General features: G+C 45.5%; 1 long non-coding RNA gene across 1 annotated transcript; it reads right to left on the bottom strand.

The window, feature by feature from the left end:
* Positions 1-213: 213 nt before the first annotated feature.
* Positions 214-701, bottom strand: LOC136532174 (uncharacterized). Its single transcript, XR_010778179.1, has 3 exons — positions 591-701; positions 328-501; positions 214-253 (listed from the first exon to the last, which is right to left on the bottom strand). It is a non-coding gene; the product is annotated as an uncharacterized lncRNA (long non-coding RNA).
* Positions 702-6,227: the final 5,526 nt, after the last annotated feature.

Raw genomic sequence — 6,227 nt, 5'->3', positions numbered from 1 at the left:
GCCCATGCTTCTTGCCTTGCCCCGCCCTCATGATGGCCTCTCCATTGAAGTCCTGGGTGCTCGGATCGTGGTCTGACCCATGGAGCGACCTCGCCACCTCAGTGTACTCACTGATGTGGGAGTGGATGCTCGGGTTCGTGTATGCCTCGGGCGGGTACTCCAGGTTGAAGGAGACGTCGGACGTCGCCTTGCCCTTGTGGGCCATACACCATGCCTAGAAGTCCGAGCAAGCCTGGCCACTATGTGACGCCGACTGCGAGAAAGACAACACGATGATTAGAAATCAGGCAGAACTGAGCGTGACAATAGATAAATGAATTCACGTACCCATGCTTGTTTGTATCCGGTGAGGCTACGGCTGCCTTGATGGTGTGCTGGACCTTGCATCTGCAAACGACGATCCTGAGCATCCCTATGCATCTTGAGGTACTCCTCCATGAACCACCTCTCCACCATCATCGCCCAGCACTCGGGATACGCTTGGCACCACCAGGGAATCATCTACATGTCATCAAGTATTGGACATATAAGAAGATCAAATTAAACCAACTTAATCTCAGAACGAATCAATATTGATGTTCTTCATTTACCTCAAGGTACTGCTCCTAGGTCAGCTGCATCTCTCTTGCGTCTTTCTTGGTTTTCCTCTCTCCAAGCTTCGACCCGTAGTAGGTTACGATGGCCTAGATGCGCACCTCGTGATGCATGTCGGTGACGAGTTTTTTATAGGCTTTGGTAGTCACTTGCTCCGCCCTGGCCTCAAATCCATCCTCGCATCTGTAATAAGTCTGCATACAAAATTGATGTATCCATTCATTGTTTCAAGAAAAGTCCAATGAATGCGACGTATTAAGCAATGTTGTGCGAGGGAGAATTACCCAAAACTCTGCCTTCACCCGCGTTGCCTTGTTGGGGTACTCCGCATCGGGGGCGACGGCGTAGTGGTCAAACGAGTAGGCTGGCTCCGTCTTCGATGCGTACGTGACAATGCCGAGGAAGTGGTGCCTGAACAGAAGACCCAGGATGCTGTTGACTAGCCGTGCGCTACCACCTGACACAACCATCCAGTTCCTGCACAAGTGATTAAGAAAAAATATTAGTTTTTTCATCATATCATATGAAGTAGTGGTGATAACATATATAGTTACTTACTTTTGTCCTTCGGGGCGAATCACTAGGCGTTGGTGAGGAAGCGGAACCTGTGGAAGGCTCGCGGGACCTCGCAAGTAGACACTCGAAGAGGAGTCGGAGGAAGCGGAACCCGTGCCTGCCGCCTCCCCCTCCTCCTCCTGGATGGTAGAAGAGGAATTCGGTAGATCAATCAAATGGGGAATATTTAAAGCAAAATTACCCTAACGTTTGGATTAACACTTGACAGCCAAGTTGTTTGGCTGTCAGCTCTAATAGCCGATACCAAAAGGGTATCGCTTCTAGTACGTAGATAAACCTAGAAGGATAAAAGCTGGTACAATGTGTATTGCCTGTAGGAGCAAGGCAAACATGAGCAAGGTGATGCATGAAGTAAAAATCATTGGAGACGAAGGAGTTGTTTACTGATATCACTTATTACAAGCTACAGATCAGAAAACACTTTGTTTACTATATCATCAGCTTGGGAGGTCAGGGCTATAGAATTGGTGGCGTCGAAGAAATCCTCGACCAGTCGCTCGTAATCCCCGGGGTATCCGATGACTGAAGCTCCGCGAGGAAGAAGCCGAAGATCGTGGCTGGAGTGAACTTGCGCAGCAGCCAACGCCATGGCAGCACCATGACGAACGCCGTGAAGAGCAACTTCCCTAACGTGGTTCGGGATGGCATGCAAGTGAACCACCGGAATGGCGCCCCTAGCATTGACAAATCCTGCCGCATGGTCCGCAGCCAAACGAAGGCTTTCCAGCTGAGCCGATAGATCTAAAGGATTTAAAGAAGAGGTGAGCAGGATCTTGGAGAATGAAAGTTAAGAAGAATCAGAAAATTATGGTAAATGTCTCACCGGTAATTCTGGCTTCAGCCTTGGCCAGCCTCTCCCGCACCGGGTTGGCCTCAGGAGGTGATCGGCCCTGAACTATGGCCAGAGCCAACTCCGCAATAGAGAGGCAGTCGGCAAGTTTCTCACCGGTCCGGTCAATGGAAGCGATCAGGTCGTCGTTATCTCTCGGCCTCCTCGGATAGCAGGGGAGCTGGCGACAAATTGGTCCTGAGGATGACCCCAAAGGCTGAGCAGAGTTGGTCCTCTGCTCTTGAATGATAGGAGCATCGCAAGTTGCACCCCCTTGACGATGGATGCGCTGGTGCGATGATGCAGATCCATCGAGGGCCTCCTTAGCAGGCCTCTTGCTGTTCTCCATGATCTTAAACCTACGAAAAAGCAGGAGCTATACTAAGGATGCAGAAGGTTTGAGACGAAGCGGGTTGTTGTTAGATCCACAACCGTGGCCCGTATATATAGCCTTGGAAGGCGAGAAGATAGCTTTCGTCGGGGGGTGTGAAATTGGAATCGGAAACGGAAGCGAAACGACACGTACTCCGGGAATTCAGGGGACGGATAACGAAGAGATAACAGATTCGAACTTATTGCTTCCCCAAAATTACAAAATATCATGAGATGGATTCAAAGATTTTGCATTGACCAGAGATCAACCTATCAAGGCTTCTTTGGATTGAAGGGAGTCCGGGCCCCCACAAGGTCGAAGGTCGTCGTGAACCGAATCAACATTGGCCCGTTGATAAAATTGTGCCAGAGAAGAGGAAAAATTGCCCGCCTAACATATGCTCAGCTGATTTCTCGGAAAATTGAGGAACTATGGGAAAGAAGCTTGTGGCTTTCCCGGTGGGCGTTTGGAGGAACAAACAAGGGGAAGGTGTCCACACATTTTAGCCCTTGCAAACACTAGAACAACTTTGCTAACATGGAGAGAAGACTCAGGTGATATCATAAGAATTCCTCTAACCGTAATAGCTGATCCTCTTGCTCGACAATGCGCTAGAATGAGCAACACAATCGCCCCATGCACAAGAATTCTTCTAACCGCTCAAGATCTTCATAGCAAGAGAATAGACCATGGAGGGTCCAGCGGAGTCGGGGGCACTCGAGAAGACAGATAGAAGAAAGACATGGCTGAATTGTTGAGTTGCTCTCACTAGGGTTGGATAGACATTTTATAGCCGGCCTGGAAGCATGAACCCAAGTTTTTTTATTGTCAACATTCATATTATTATTTAATAAACGGGATTGAGTTTACATGAACAATAATATGTAAGATATTAATTGCTGCTAATTGTTTTCATTAAAACAATTTATTTGAATTAAGAAACTAAAAATACTTGTTTTTTATTAGTTTTTTTTATTGTCAACATTCATATTATTGTTTATTAATTGCTTTTGTTTTTGCTTTGTTGATCATTGTCGGAAAAGATGGAGTACAAGGAACTCACGGCTATGAGCTCGGTTGTCTTGAAGGTGCAAGAGCATGCCGGTGGGGGGCGTCGGAGCCATGCTATGTCTACGAGCTGTGATGAGCCAACCGGGGTGCATTATGACTGCTAGCCATGATGAACCCATGCCTCGCGCTTGCCGCAAAATTAACAACCAACCAGATCACGCTTGCATTATTGTTGTCAGTGTGCCCTGGCTTCGCCGTGGCTACATATTCACAAACATTATTCTAATACCTCTCGTGCACCATCTTGACTACTAACGAAAGCTGTATGAGGAGAGTTTTTCTCCCACAGAGAGCAGATACTGAGACTAGACACAAATGGTGAACCAATTTGTGGAACTACTAGTGTCCAGCTCATGCAGTGGACCTCCTCTATCCGTGGAGGCCTCCGGACGCTGGTTCTATAACTAGAACTAGTTGTGATAGGTATATCCAATGGTGGATAGTCGATCAATTGATATGTTAGGCGGATCCAATGGCAGATAACACTATATATCCGGTCAATATAAAACCTGTTAGTGATACAAAAATATGACTACCGGGGTTGTACCTTGACCCGACAGTGATATAGCCTAAGCTGGTAGTGATATTATTACACTAATCACAACCGATTTGTGGATTGACTGGGAAGTGATATATCACTGTCGGGTGGTGGTTTGAGCCGGTAGAGATAGGTGCCTTCACTACATAGTGTGTAGCTTTACCAGAAATTTTTGGATCCTAGGCTTACGAACCAGCAGGGAAAAGCAATCACTGCCGGCTCCAGCACCACCCTGCAGTGATACTTGGGCAGTAACAATGGCGAATCCAGGATTTTAGCGAAGGGTATGCCGCTCAAAAAAAATTATGCAATTTGATAAATCTGTTTTAGCAATTCAGTGATAATTGCAAAATTGATAATATGATTCGGTATACATGCACTGAGTAACACGATAAGGCTTATATTTATGGATTAAGTTGAAACCATCTACTAAATACAATATAAATTCAAAAGCCATGCCGATAAATTCAAATATAGATATAAAAGAGTACTAGAGACTTACCATGTTATTTTTCTGACTATTTTATTCGATGCTTTGAAAGGGACATGAATGTCTTGATTATACCATCCTCATCAACTTCAAAGAAAATATCACATCCAATGAAAGTGACTAGACAATCATGTAAAAAAGATGCAATATCCGAGTTTCTCTTTATAACTGCACAAATATTAAAAAAACACAATGCTATATAACTAAACAATGTGTTATTTGTGATGTTGAATAGCTACAAAAGTAGATAAATAATTTTCTAAAAATGACGAAGAGCAAAATATTAAATTTTGTCTAAGAGAGATAGCGAATCGGGGAGTTTTCGTGACTAAGGAGCCGTGCAAACTGTAGACGAAGACGAGTGATCGGTGGAGGGACAGCAGGGCAGATAGCTCCGGTCACCGTAACAGCGTCACACCTCACCGGGACGGCGTCGTCGTCAGCTGTCAGGGCGTCGTGGCGGCGGTTTGTTCGGTGATTTCTTCTGGCCTCCAAATGTCCCAATCGGCGATTGAGACAAAGATTAGAATACTACGAGAAGCCACTCTTGCTGCGTGGGCCGCCGCATCCTAGGCCTTCGTGCTTCCGTGGTGGCGTGATCCAGGTGACTTTTTTCTTCTTCTTTTGTTTATAAAAAAACAGATGTATAATACGTATATTATACTAGTATTAACTAGCCGGTCAAACAGGCCCGGCATACCCCGTGGCTCCGAGTGATTGCCTGTTGTGGCGTAGTGTTGCTATTATTCTTCTTCTTGCAGCTCAAGTACATATACTGCAGTGTATGTTAAAGGAGTGACCATGAACAATGAACAAGAACGACGTAGCGCATGAAGAATGTTTCAAAAAAAGAATAGAAAAATGCATGATAAATCAAAAAAAGGAATATGAGAAACAAATATGCGCCTGTGTTGACGCGGACACAACATGAACTGGCCGGAATCGCACGCCTCTGTCTCCCACTATGATCCCACGTACGTACAAACTCCAAACAAACGGAGAGAAAAATAACAAAGGTGGCGCAACACATGGTTTATTCCTAGCATTTCTTCTGTAGTGGGTGGCAAGCAGTGGCACTTATATATATATATATATATATATATATATATATATATATATATATATATATATATATATATATATATATTACTGTAGATGCCTTGTCGATGCATGTCTGCACGAACTCATGCTGCATCTGTTACCGCGGTGAATTCTTTCTTCATCACTTTGAGCTTATCAGCTGGTGGCGCCGCAATGACCTGGTCGGCAGCTTTCTCATACGAACCGGTCAAGCTTACAACTTTCTCCTTACCTCCTGTTTTCTCTGCCAGAGCGACAGCAGCTAGAATTTGAAGTTGCTGCTCCATCACGGCGGCTTCAGCGGCTTCGGAATCATTCCCTGGTGGAGCAGCAGCCATGACACCATCGAAGGCCCTCTTGAGCTTCGCCGAGTCTGGAGCTGCTTCTGCGGTGAGTGTAATAGCAACAATGATCAGTAGGAGGATCTTGGCCATTAGTGCCATAATATATCTTCGCTAGGACTTGATTGGGAGAGAAGAAGATGATGTTTTGCGGGCCTACGTTGATGAGTTGCTCAATCGCCAGCCGTTTTAACCATGGATGGCATTTCTATAAATAGTGGATGCTGATATATATAGCGTAGCTAAGGCCAATGGAGATTCGTGGGTGAGCTTATGTTACGTTTGGGGTCCAAAATTAGCTACCTCCATGCATTGCGTAACTGGGAATCTTTGAG

The sequence above is a fragment of the Miscanthus floridulus genome, unplaced genomic scaffold (assembly GCF_019320115.1).
Source record: "Miscanthus floridulus cultivar M001 unplaced genomic scaffold, ASM1932011v1 fs_544, whole genome shotgun sequence".
In the NCBI taxonomy this organism is placed as follows: Eukaryota; Viridiplantae; Streptophyta; class Magnoliopsida; order Poales; family Poaceae; genus Miscanthus; species Miscanthus floridulus.
This window is presented reverse-complemented; position numbering and strand designations above follow the sequence as displayed.